The sequence below is a fragment of the Petromyzon marinus genome, chromosome 46 (genome assembly GCF_048934315.1).
Source record: "Petromyzon marinus isolate PM22_M1 ecotype Great Lakes invasive population chromosome 46, UKy_Petmar_22M1.pri1.0, whole genome shotgun sequence".
NCBI lineage: Eukaryota > Metazoa > Chordata > Hyperoartia > Petromyzontiformes > Petromyzontidae > Petromyzon > Petromyzon marinus.
Window position 1 is genome coordinate 2507653 of NC_133712.1, and position 15004 is coordinate 2522656.

Below are 15004 nucleotides of genomic sequence, written 5' to 3' on the forward strand. Positions count from 1 at the left end.
ATGGGATATGAAATGGACGAGCGACCAATAAAACAGCATGTATTATGGGGTTGAATGCTTCTTGCTATTCACAAAATAAAACAAAAGCAGTCATGCAAATATCTGAATTTTCACAGCACAGCAAAATCAGTTGCACCATTCAATTCCGCTCGTCCAGACGGGGAGAATTCAATCACATTCATTCGATGCGACGTTTCTTATGGGATTTAATGAGCGACAACATTTTGACCCTAAACCGAGAGGATTCTGGGATTTTTGTGGTTTTTTGGTAATAACTCTGGAAGGACACGTCGCAGACCCATCAAGGTGGTAATCGTACTGCTCGCCTCGTCGAGAGGAATCCATATATATGAATGGTTAAGCTATGTGATATGAAATGAACGAGCGACCAATGAAACAACATGTATTATGGGGTTGAATGCTTTTTGCTATTCACAAAATAAAACAAAAGCAGTCATGCAAATATCTGAATTTTCACAGCACAGCAAAATCAGTTGCACCATTCAATTCCGCTCGTCCAGACGGGGAGAATTCAATCACATTCATTCGATGCGACGTTTCTTATGGGATTTAATAAGCGACAACAGTTTGACCCCAAACGGAGAGGATTCTGGGATGTTTGTGTTTTTTTGGTAATAACTCTGGAAGGAAACGTCGCAGACCCATCAAGGTGGTACTCGTACTGCTCGCCTCGTCGAGAGGAATCCAAATATATGAATGGTTAAGCTATGTGATATGAAATGGACGAGCGACCAATAAAACAGCATGTATTATGGGGTTGAATGCTTCTTGCTATTCACAAAATTAAACAAAAGCAGTCATGCAAATATCTGAATTTTCACAGCACAGCAAAATCAGTTGCACCATTCAATTCCGCTCGTCCAGACGGGGAGAATTCAATCACATTCATTCGATGCGACGTTTCTTATGGGATTTAATGAGCGACAACATTTTGACCCTAAACCGAGAGGATTCTGGGATTTTTGTGGTTTTTTGGTAATAACTCTGGAAGGACACGTCGCAGACCCATCAAAGTGGTAATCGTACTGCTCGCCTCGTCGAGCGGAATCCAAATATATGAATGGTTAAGCTATGTGATATGAAATGAACGAGCGACCAATGAAACAACATGTATTATGGGGTTGAATGCTTTTTGCTATTCACAAAATAAAACAAAAGCAGTCATGCAAATATCTGAATTTTCACAGCACAGCAAAATCAGTTGCACCATTCAATTCCGCTCGTCCAGACGGGGAGAATTCAATCACATTCATTCGATGCGACGTTTCTTATGGGATTTAATAAGCGACAACAGTTTGACCCCAAACGGAGAGGATTCTGGGATGTTTGTGTTTTTTTGGTAATAACTCTGGAAGGAAACGTCGCAGACCCATCAAGGTGGTACTCGTACTGCTCGCCTCGTCGAGAGGAATCCAAATATATGAATGGTTAAGCTATGTGATATGAAATGGACGAGCGACCAATAAAACAGCATGTATTATGGGGTTGAATGCTTCTTGCTATTCACAAAATTAAACAAAAGCAGTCATGCAAATATCTGAATTTTCACAGCACAGCAAAATCAGTTGCACCATTCAATTCCGCTCGTCCAGACGGGGAGAATTCAATCACATTCATTCGATGCGACGTTTCTTATGGGATTTAATGAGCGACAACATTTTGACCCTAAACCGAGAGGATTCTGGGATTTTTGTGGTTTTTTGGTAATAACTCTGGAAGGACACGTCGCAGACCCATCAAAGTGGTAATCGTACTGCTCGCCTCGTCGAGAGGAATCCAAATATATGAATGGTTAAGCTATGTGATATGAAATGAACGAGCGACCAATGAAACAACATGTATTATGGGGTTGAATGCTTTTTGCTATTCACAAAATAAAACAAAAGCAGTCATGCAAATATCTGAATTTTCACAGCACAGCAAAATCAGTTGCACCATTCAATTCCGCTCGTCCAGACGGGGAGAATTCAATCACATTCATTCGATGCGACGTTTCTTATGGGATTTAATAAGCGACAACAGTTTGACCCCATACGGAGAGGATTCTGGGATGTTTGTGGTTTTTTGGTAATAACTCTGGAAGGAAACGTCGCAGACCCATCAAGGTGGTACTCGTACTGCTCGCCTCGTCGAGAGGAATCCAAATATATGAATGGTTAAGCTATGTGATATGAAATGGACGAGCGACCAATAAAACAGCATGTATTATGGGGTTGAATGCTTCTTGCTATTCACAAAATTAAACAAAAGCAGTCATGCAAATATCTGAATTTTCACAGCACAGCAAAATCAGTTGCACCATTCAATTCCGCTCGTCCAGACGGGGAGAATTCAATCACATTCATTCGATGCGACGTTTCTTATGGGATTTAATGAGCGACAACATTTTGACCCTAAACCGAGAGGATTCTGGGATTTTTGTGGTTTTTTGGTAATAACTCTGGAAGGACACGTCGCAGACCCATCAAGGTGGTAATCGTACTGCTCGCCTCGTCGAGAGGAATCCAAATATATGAATGGTTAAGCTATATGATATGAAATGAACGAGCGACCAATGAAACAACATGTATTATGGGGTTGAATGCTTTTTGCTATTCACAAAATAAAACAAAAGCAGTCATGCAAATATCTGAATTTTCACAGCACAGCAAAATCAGTTGCACCATTCAATTCCGCTCGTCCAGACGGGGAGAATTCAATCACATTCATTCGATGCGACGTTTCTTATGGGATTTAATGAGCGACAACATTTTGACCCTAAACCGAGAGGATTCTGGGATTTTTGTGGTTTTTTGGTAATAACTCTGGAAGGACACGTCGCAGACCCATCAAGGTGGTAATCGTACTGCTCGCCTCGTCGAGAGGAATCCAAATATATGAATGGTTAAGCTATGTGATATGAAATGAACGAGCGACCAATGAAACAACATGTATTATGGGGTTGAATGCTTTTTGCTATTCACAAAATAAAACAAAAGCAGTCATGCAAATATCTGAATTTTCACAGCACAGCAAAATCAGTTGCACCATTCAATTCCGCTCGTCCAGACGGGGAGAATTCAATCACATTCATTCGATGCGACGTTTCTTATGGGATTTAATAAGCGACAACAGTTTGACCCCAAACGGAGAGGATTCTGGGATGTTTGTGTTTTTTTGGTAATAACTCTGGAAGGAAACGTCGCAGACCCATCAAGGTGGTACTCGTACTGCTCGCCTCGTCGAGAGGAATCCAAATATATGAATGGTTAAGCTATGTGATATGAAATGGACGAGCGACCAATAAAACAGCATGTATTATGGGGTTGAATGCTTCTTGCTATTCACAAAATTAAACAAAAGCAGTCATGCAAATATCTGAATTTTCACAGCACAGCAAAATCAGTTGCACCATTCAATTCCGCTCGTCCAGACGGGGAGAATTCAATCACATTCATTCGATGCGACGTTTCTTATGGGATTTAATGAGCGACAACATTTTGACCCTAAACCGAGAGGATTCTGGGATTTTTGTGGTTTTTTGGTAATAACTCTGGAAGGACACGTCGCAGACCCATCAAGGTGGTAATCGTACTGCTCGCCTCGTCGAGAGGAATCCAAATATATGAATGGTTAAGCTATGTGATATGAAATGAACGAGCGACCAATGAAACAACATGTATTATGGGGTTGAATGCTTTTTGCTATTCACAAAATAAAACAAAAGCAGTCATGCAAATATCTGAATTTTCACAGCACAGCAAAATCAGTTGCACCATTCAATTCCGCTCGTCCAGACGGGGAGAATTCAATCACATTCATTCGATGCGACGTTTCTTATGGGATTTAATGAGCGACAACATTTTGACCCCAAACCGAGAGGATTCTGGGATGTTTGTGTTTTTTGGTAATAACTCTGGAAGGAAACGTCGCAGAACCATCAAGGTGGTACTCGTACTGCTCGCCTCATCGAGAGGAATCCAAATATATGAGTTGTTAAGCTATGGGATATGAAATGGACGAACGACCAATAAAACAACATGTATTATGGGGTTGAATGCGTTTTGCTATTCACAAAATAAAACAAAAGCAGTCATGCAAATATCTGAATTTTCACAGCACAGCAAAATCAGTTGCACCATTCAATTCCGCTCGTCCAGACGGGGAGAATTCAATCACATTCATTCGATGCGACGTTTCTTATGGGATTTAATAAGTGACAACAGTTTGACCCCAAACCGAGAGGATTCTGGGATGTTTGTGGTTTTTTGGTAATAACTCTGGAAGGAAACGTCGCAGACCCATCTAGGTGGTACTCGTACTGCTCGCCTCGTCGAGAGGAATCCAAATATATGAATGGTTAAGCTATGGGATATGAAATGGACGAGCGACCAATAAAACAGCATGTATTATGGGGTTGAATGCTTCTTGCTATTCACAAAATAAAACAAAAGCAGTCATGCAAATATCTGAATTTTCACAGCACAGCAAAATCAGTTGCACCATTCAATTCCGCTCGTCCAGACGGGGAGAATTCAATCACATTCATTCGATGCGACGTTTCTTATGGGATTTAATGAGCGACAACATTTTGACCCTAAACCGAGAGGATTCTGGGATTTTTGTGGTTTTTTGGTAATAACTCTGGAAGGACACGTCGCAGACCCATCAAGGTGGTAATCGTACTGCTCGCCTCGTCGAGAGGAATCCATATATATGAATGGTTAAGCTATGTGATATGAAATGAACGAGCGACCAATGAAACAACATGTATTATGGGGTTGAATGCTTTTTGCTATTCACAAAATAAAACAAAAGCAGTCATGCAAATATCTGAATTTTCACAGCACAGCAAAATCAGTTGCACCATTCAATTCCGCTCGTCCAGACGGGGAGAATTCAATCACATTCATTCGATGCGACGTTTCTTATGGGATTTAATAAGCGACAACAGTTTGACCCCAAACGGAGAGGATTCTGGGATGTTTGTGTTTTTTTGGTAATAACTCTGGAAGGAAACGTCGCAGACCCATCAAGGTGGTACTCGTACTGCTCGCCTCGTCGAGAGGAATCCAAATATATGAATGGTTAAGCTATGTGATATGAAATGGACGAGCGACCAATAAAACAGCATGTATTATGGGGTTGAATGCTTCTTGCTATTCACAAAATTAAACAAAAGCAGTCATGCAAATATCTGAATTTTCACAGCACAGCAAAATCAGTTGCACCATTCAATTCCGCTCGTCCAGACGGGGAGAATTCAATCACATTCATTCGATGCGACGTTTCTTATGGGATTTAATGAGCGACAACATTTTGACCCTAAACCGAGAGGATTCTGGGATTTTTGTGGTTTTTTGGTAATAACTCTGGAAGGACACGTCGCAGACCCATCAAGGTGGTAATCGTACTGCTCGCCTCGTCGAGAGGAATCCAAATATATGAATGGTTAAGCTATGTGATATGAAATGAACGAGCGACCAATGAAACAACATGTATTATGGGGTTGAATGCTTTTTGCTATTCACAAAATAAAACAAAAGCAGTCATGCAAATATCTGAATTTTCACAGCACAGCAAAATCAGTTGCACCATTCAATTCCGCTCGTCCAGACGGGGAGAATTCAATCACATTCATTCGATGCGACGTTTCTTATGGGATTTAATAAGCGACAACAGTTTGACCCCATACGGAGAGGATTCTGGGATGTTTGTGGTTTTTTGGTAATAACTCTGGAAGGAAACGTCGCAGACCCATCAAGGTGGTACTCGTACTGCTCGCCTCGTCGAGAGGAATCCAAATATATGAATGGTTAAGCTATGTGATATGAAATGGACGAGCGACCAATAAAACAGCATGTATTATGGGGTTGAATGCTTCTTGCTATTCACAAAATTAAACAAAAGCAGTCATGCAAATATCTGAATTTTCACAGCACAGCAAAATCAGTTGCACCATTCAATTCCGCTCGTCCAGACGGGGAGAATTCAATCACATTCATTCGATGCGACGTTTCTTATGGGATTTAATGAGCGACAACATTTTGACCCTAAACCGAGAGGATTCTGGGATTTTTGTGGTTTTTTGGTAATAACTCTGGAAGGACACGTCGCAGACCCATCAAGGTGGTAATCGTACTGCTCGCCTCGTCGAGAGGAATCCAAATATATGAATGGTTAAGCTATGTGATATGAAATGAACGAGCGACCAATGAAACAACATGTATTATGGGGTTGAATGCTTTTTGCTATTCACAAAATAAAACAAAAGCAGTCATGCAAATATCTGAATTTTCACAGCACAGCAAAATCAGTTGCACCATTCAATTCCGCTCGTCCAGACGGGGAGAATTCAATCACATTCATTCGATGCGACGTTTCTTATGGGATTTAATAAGTGACAACAGTTTGACCCCAAACCGAGAGGATTCTGGGATGTTTGTGGTTTTTTGGTAATAACTCTGGAAGGAAACGTCGCAGACCCATCTAGGTGGTACTCGTACTGCTCGCCTCGTCGAGAGGAATCCAAATATATGAATGGTTAAGCTATGGGATATGAAATGGACGAGCGACCAATAAAACAGCATGTATTATGGGGTTGAATGCTTCTTGCTATTCACAAAATAAAACAAAAGCAGTCATGCAAATATCTGAATTTTCACAGCACAGCAAAATCAGTTGCACCATTCAATTCCGCTCGTCCAGACGGGGAGAATTCAATCACATTCATTCGATGCGACGTTTCTTATGGGATTTAATGAGCGACAACATTTTGACCCTAAACCGAGAGGATTCTGGGATTTTTGTGGTTTTTTGGTAATAACTCTGGAAGGACACGTCGCAGACCCATCAAGGTGGTAATCGTACTGCTCGCCTCGTCGAGAGGAATCCATATATATGAATGGTTAAGCTATGTGATATGAAATGAACGAGCGACCAATGAAACAACATGTATTATGGGGTTGAATGCTTTTTGCTATTCACAAAATAAAACAAAAGCAGTCATGCAAATATCTGAATTTTCACAGCACAGCAAAATCAGTTGCACCATTCAATTCCGCTCGTCCAGACGGGGAGAATTCAATCACATTCATTCGATGCGACGTTTCTTATGGGATTTAATAAGCGACAACAGTTTGACCCCAAACGGAGAGGATTCTGGGATGTTTGTGTTTTTTTGGTAATAACTCTGGAAGGAAACGTCGCAGACCCATCAAGGTGGTACTCGTACTGCTCGCCTCGTCGAGAGGAATCCAAATATATGAATGGTTAAGCTATGTGATATGAAATGGACGAGCGACCAATAAAACAGCATGTATTATGGGGTTGAATGCTTCTTGCTATTCACAAAATTAAACAAAAGCAGTCATGCAAATATCTGAATTTTCACAGCACAGCAAAATCAGTTGCACCATTCAATTCCGCTCGTCCAGACGGGGAGAATTCAATCACATTCATTCGATGCGACGTTTCTTATGGGATTTAATGAGCGACAACATTTTGACCCTAAACCGAGAGGATTCTGGGATTTTTGTGGTTTTTTGGTAATAACTCTGGAAGGACACGTCGCAGACCCATCAAGGTGGTAATCGTACTGCTCGCCTCGTCGAGAGGAATCCAAATATATGAATGGTTAAGCTATGTGATATGAAATGAACGAGCGACCAATGAAACAACATGTATTATGGGGTTGAATGCTTTTTGCTATTCACAAAATAAAACAAAAGCAGTCATGCAAATATCTGAATTTTCACAGCACAGCAAAATCAGTTGCACCATTCAATTCCGCTCGTCCAGACGGGGAGAATTCAATCACATTCATTCGATGCGACGTTTCTTATGGGATTTAATAAGCGACAACAGTTTGACCCCATACGGAGAGGATTCTGGGATGTTTGTGGTTTTTTGGTAATAACTCTGGAAGGAAACGTCGCAGACCCATCAAGGTGGTACTCGTACTGCTCGCCTCGTCGAGAGGAATCCAAATATATGAATGGTTAAGCTATGTGATATGAAATGGACGAGCGACCAATAAAACAGCATGTATTATGGGGTTGAATGCTTCTTGCTATTCACAAAATTAAACAAAAGCAGTCATGCAAATATCTGAATTTTCACAGCACAGCAAAATCAGTTGCACCATTCAATTCCGCTCGTCCAGACGGGGAGAATTCAATCACATTCATTCGATGCGACGTTTCTTATGGGATTTAATGAGCGACAACATTTTGACCCTAAACCGAGAGGATTCTGGGATTTTTGTGGTTTTTTGGTAATAACTCTGGAAGGACACGTCGCAGACCCATCAAGGTGGTAATCGTACTGCTCGCCTCGTCGAGAGGAATCCAAATATATGAATGGTTAAGCTATGTGATATGAAATGAACGAGCGACCAATGAAACAACATGTATTATGGGGTTGAATGCTTTTTGCTATTCACAAAATAAAACAAAAGCAGTCATGCAAATATCTGAATTTTCACAGCACAGCAAAATCAGTTGCACCATTCAATTCCGCTCGTCCAGACGGGGAGAATTCAATCACATTCATTCGATGCGACGTTTCTTATGGGATTTAATAAGCGACAACAGTTTGACCCCATACGGAGAGGATTCTGGGATGTTTGTGTTTTTTTGGTAATAACTCTGGAAGGAAACGTCGCAGACCCATCAAGGTGGTACTCGTACTGCTCGCCTCGTCGAGAGGAATCCAAATATATGAATGGTTAAGCTATGTGATATGAAATGGACGAGCGACCAATAAAACAGCATGTATTATGGGGTTGAATGCTTCTTGCTATTCACAAAATTAAACAAAAGCAGTCATGCAAATATCTGAATTTTCACAGCACAGCAAAATCAGTTGCACCATTCAATTCCGCTCGTCCAGACGGGGAGAATTCAATCACATTCATTCGATGCGACGTTTCTTATGGGATTTAATGAGCGACAACATTTTGACCCTAAACCGAGAGGATTCTGGGATTTTTGTGGTTTTTTGGTAATAACTCTGGAAGGACACGTCGCAGACCCATCAAGGTGGTAATCGTACTGCTCGCCTCGTCGAGAGGAATCCAAATATATGAATGGTTAAGCTATGTGATATGAAATGAACGAGCGACCAATGAAACAACATGTATTATGGGGTTGAATGCTTTTTGCTATTCACAAAATAAAACAAAAGCAGTCATGCAAATATCTGAATTTTCACAGCACAGCAAAATCAGTTGCACCATTCAATTCCGCTCGTCCAGACGGGGAGAATTCAATCACATTCATTCGATGCGACGTTTCTTATGGGATTTAATAAGCGACAACAGTTTGACCCCATACGGAGAGGATTCTGGGATGTTTGTGTTTTTTTGGTAATAACTCTGGAAGGAAACGTCGCAGACCCATCAAGGTGGTACTCGTACTGCTCGCCTCGTCGAGAGGAATCCAAATATATGAATGGTTAAGCTATGTGATATGAAATGGACGAGCGACCAATAAAACAGCATGTATTATGGGGTTGAATGCTTCTTGCTATTCACAAAATTAAACAAAAGCAGTCATGCAAATATCTGAATTTTCACAGCACAGCAAAATCAGTTGCACCATTCAATTCCGCTCGTCCAGACGGGGAGAATTCAATCACATTCATTCGATGCGACGTTTCTTATGGGATTTAATGATCGACAACATTTTGACCCTAAACCGAGAGGATTCTGGGATTTTTGTGGTTTTTTGGTAATAACTCTGGAAGGACACGTCGCAGACCCATCAAGGTGGTAATCGTACTGCTCGCCTCGTCGAGAGGAATCCAAATATATGAATGGTTAAGCTATGTGATATGAAATGAACGAGCGACCAATGAAACAACATGTATTATGGGGTTGAATGCTTTTTGCTATTCACAAAATAAAACAAAAGCAGTCATGCAAATATCTGAATTTTCACAGCACAGCAAAATCAGTTGCACCATTCAATTCCGCTCGTCCAGACGGGGAGAATTCAATCACATTCATTCGATGCGACGTTTCTTATGGGATTTAATAAGCGACAACAGTTTGACCCCAAACGGAGAGGATTCTGGGATGTTTGTGGTTTTTTGGTAATAACTCTGGAAGGAAACGTCGCAGACCCATCAAGGTGGTACTCGTACTGCTCGCCTCGTCGAGAGGAATCCAAATATATGAATGGTTAAGCTATGGGATATGAAATGGACGAGCGACCAATAAAACAGCATGTATTATGGGGTTGAATGCTTCTTGCTATTCACAAAATTAAACAAAAGCAGTCATGCAAATATCTGAATTTTCACAGCACAGCAAAATCAGTTGCACCATTCAATTCCGCTCGTCCAGACGGGGAGAATTCAATCACATTCATTCGATGCGACGTTTCTTATGGGATTTAATGAGCGACAACATTTTGACCCCAAACCGAGAGGATTCTGGGATGTTTGTGTTTTTTGGTAATAACTCTGGAAGGAAACGTCGCAGACCCATCAAGGTGGTACTCGTACTGCTCGCCTCATCGAGAGGAATCCAAATATATGAGTTCTTAAGCTATGGGATATGAAATGGACGAACGACCAATAAAACAGCATGTATTATGGGGTTGAATGCTTTTTGCTATTCACAAAATAAAACAAAAGCAGTCATGCAAATATCTGAATTTTCACAGCACAGCAAAATCAGTTGCACCATTCAATTCCGCTCGTCCAGACGGGGAGAATTCAATCACATTCATTCGATGCGACGTTTCTTATGGGATTTAATAAGTGACAACAGTTTGACCCCAAACCGAGAGGATTCTGGGATGTTTGTGGTTTTTTGGTAATAACTCTGGAAGGAAACGTCGCAGACCCATCTAGGTGGTACTCGTACTGCTCGCCTCGTCGAGAGGAATCCAAATATATGAATGGTTAAGCTATGGGATATGAAATGGACGAGCGACCAATAAAACAGCATGTATTATGGGGTTGAATGCTTCTTGCTATTCACAAAATAAAACAAAAGCAGTCATGCAAATATCTGAATTTTCACAGCACAGCAAAATCAGTTGCACCATTCAATTCCGCTCGTCCAGACGGGGAGAATTCAATCACATTCATTCGATGCGACGTTTCTTATGGGATTTAATGAGCGACAACATTTTGACCCTAAACCGAGAGGATTCTGGGATTTTTGTGGTTTTTTGGTAATAACTCTGGAAGGACACGTCGCAGACCCATCAAGGTGGTAATCGTACTGCTCGCCTCGTCGAGAGGAATCCAAATATATGAATGGTTAAGCTATGTGATATGAAATGGACGAGCGACCAATAAAACAGCATGTATTATGGGGTTGAATGCTTCTTGCTATTCACAAAATTAAACAAAAGCAGTCATGCAAATATCTGAATTTTCACAGCACAGCAAAATCAGTTGCACCATTCAATTCCGCTCGTCCAGACGGGGAGAATTCAATCACATTCATTCGATGCGACGTTTCTTATGGGATTTAATGAGCGACAACATTTTGACCCTAAACCGAGAGGATTCTGGGATTTTTGTGGTTTTTTGGTAATAACTCTGGAAGGACACGTCGCAGACCCATCAAGGTGGTAATCGTACTGCTCGCCTCGTCGAGAGGAATCCAAATATATGAATGGTTAAGCTATGTGATATGAAATGAACGAGCGACCAATGAAACAACATGTATTATGGGGTTGAATGCTTTTTGCTATTCACAAAATAAAACAAAAGCAGTCATGCAAATATCTGAATTTTCACAGCACAGCAAAATCAGTTGCACCATTCAATTCCGCTCGTCCAGACGGGGAGAATTCAATCACATTCATTCGATGCGACGTTTCTTATGGGATTTAATAAGCGACAACAGTTTGACCCCATACGGAGAGGATTCTGGGATGTTTGTGTTTTTTTGGTAATAACTCTGGAAGGAAACGTCGCAGACCCATCAAGGTGGTACTCGTACTGCTCGCCTCGTCGAGAGGAATCCAAATATATGAATGGTTAAGCTATGTGATATGAAATGGACGAGCGACCAATAAAACAGCATGTATTATGGGGTTGAATGCTTCTTGCTATTCACAAAATTAAACAAAAGCAGTCATGCAAATATCTGAATTTTCACAGCACAGCAAAATCAGTTGCACCATTCAATTCCGCTCGTCCAGACGGGGAGAATTCAATCACATTCATTCGATGCGACGTTTCTTATGGGATTTAATGATCGACAACATTTTGACCCTAAACCGAGAGGATTCTGGGATTTTTGTGGTTTTTTGGTAATAACTCTGGAAGGACACGTCGCAGACCCATCAAGGTGGTAATCGTACTGCTCGCCTCGTCGAGAGGAATCCAAATATATGAATGGTTAAGCTATGTGATATGAAATGAACGAGCGACCAATGAAACAACATGTATTATGGGGTTGAATGCTTTTTGCTATTCACAAAATAAAACAAAAGCAGTCATGCAAATATCTGAATTTTCACAGCACAGCAAAATCAGTTGCACCATTCAATTCCGCTCGTCCAGACGGGGAGAATTCAATCACATTCATTCGATGCGACGTTTCTTATGGGATTTAATAAGCGACAACAGTTTGACCCCAAACGGAGAGGATTCTGGGATGTTTGTGGTTTTTTGGTAATAACTCTGGAAGGAAACGTCGCAGACCCATCTAGGTGGTACTCGTACTGCTCGCCTCGTCGAGAGGAATCCAAATATATGAATGGTTAAGCTATGGGATATGAAATGGACGAGCGACCAATAAAACAGCATGTATTATGGGGTTGAATGCTTCTTGCTATTCACAAAATAAAACAAAAGCAGTCATGCAAATATCTGAATTTTCACAGCACAGCAAAATCAGTTGCACCATTCAATTCCGCTCGTCCAGACGGGGAGAATTCAATCACATTCATTCGATGCGACGTTTCTTATGGGATTTAATGAGCGACAACATTTTGACCCCAAACCGAGAGGATTCTGGGATGTTTGTGTTTTTTGGTAATAACTCTGGAAGGAAACGTCGCAGACCCATCAAGGTGGTACTCGTACTGCTCGCCTCATCGAGAGGAATCCAAATATATGAGTTCTTAAGCTATGGGATATGAAATGGACGAACGACCAATAAAACAGCATGTATTATGGGGTTGAATGCTTTTTGCTATTCACAAAATAAAACAAAAGCAGTCATGCAAATATCTGAATTTTCACAGCACAGCAAAATCAGTTGCACCATTCAATTCCGCTCGTCCAGACGGGGAGAATTCAATCACATTCATTCGATGCGACGTTTCTTATGGGATTTAATAAGTGACAACAGTTTGACCCCAAACCGAGAGGATTCTGGGATGTTTGTGGTTTTTTGGTAATAACTCTGGAAGGAAACGTCGCAGACCCATCTAGGTGGTACTCGTACTGCTCGCCTCGTCGAGAGGAATCCAAATATATGAATGGTTAAGCTATGGGATATGAAATGGACGAGCGACCAATAAAACAGCATGTATTATGGGGTTGAATGCTTCTTGCTATTCACAAAATAAAACAAAAGCAGTCATGCAAATATCTGAATTTTCACAGCACAGCAAAATCAGTTGCACCATTCAATTCCGCTCGTCCAGACGGGGAGAATTCAATCACATTCATTCGATGCGACGTTTCTTATGGGATTTAATGAGCGACAACATTTTGACCCTAAACCGAGAGGATTCTGGGATTTTTGTGGTTTTTTGGTAATAACTCTGGAAGGACACGTCGCAGACCCATCAAGGTGGTAATCGTACTGCTCGCCTCGTCGAGAGGAATCCATATATATGAATGGTTAAGCTATGTGATATGAAATGAACGAGCGACCAATGAAACAACATGTATTATGGGGTTGAATGCTTTTTGCTATTCACAAAATAAAACAAAAGCAGTCATGCAAATATCTGAATTTTCACAGCACAGCAAAATCAGTTGCACCATTCAATTCCGCTCGTCCAGACGGGGAGAATTCAATCACATTCATTCGATGCGACGTTTCTTATGGGATTTAATAAGCGACAACAGTTTGACCCCAAACGGAGAGGATTCTGGGATGTTTGTGTTTTTTTGGTAATAACTCTGGAAGGAAACGTCGCAGACCCATCAAGGTGGTACTCGTACTGCTCGCCTCGTCGAGAGGAATCCAAATATATGAATGGTTAAGCTATGTGATATGAAATGGACGAGCGACCAATAAAACAGCATGTATTATGGGGTTGAATGCTTCTTGCTATTCACAAAATTAAACAAAAGCAGTCATGCAAATATCTGAATTTTCACAGCACAGCAAAATCAGTTGCACCATTCAATTCCGCTCGTCCAGACGGGGAGAATTCAATCACATTCATTCGATGCGACGTTTCTTATGGGATTTAATGAGCGACAACATTTTGACCCTAAACCGAGAGGATTCTGGGATTTTTGTGGTTTTTTGGTAATAACTCTGGAAGGACACGTCGCAGACCCATCAAGGTGGTAATCGTACTGCTCGCCTCGTCGAGAGGAATCCAAATATATGAATGGTTAAGCTATGTGATATGAAATGAACGAGCGACCAATGAAACAACATGTATTATGGGGTTGAATGCTTTTTGCTATTCACAAAATAAAACAAAAGCAGTCATGCAAATATCTGAATTTTCACAGCACAGCAAAATCAGTTGCACCATTCAATTCCGCTCGTCCAGACGGGGAGAATTCAATCACATTCATTCGATGCGACGTTTCTTATGGGATTTAATAAGCGACAACAGTTTGACCCCATACGGAGAGGATTCTGGGATGTTTGTGGTTTTTTGGTAATAACTCTGGAAGGAAACGTCGCAGACCCATCAAGGTGGTACTCGTACTGCTCGCCTCGTCGAGAGGAATCCAAATATATGAATGGTTAAGCTATGTGATATGAAATGGACGAGCGACCAATAAAACAGCATGTATTATGGGGTTGAATGCTTCTTGCTATTCACAAAATTAAACA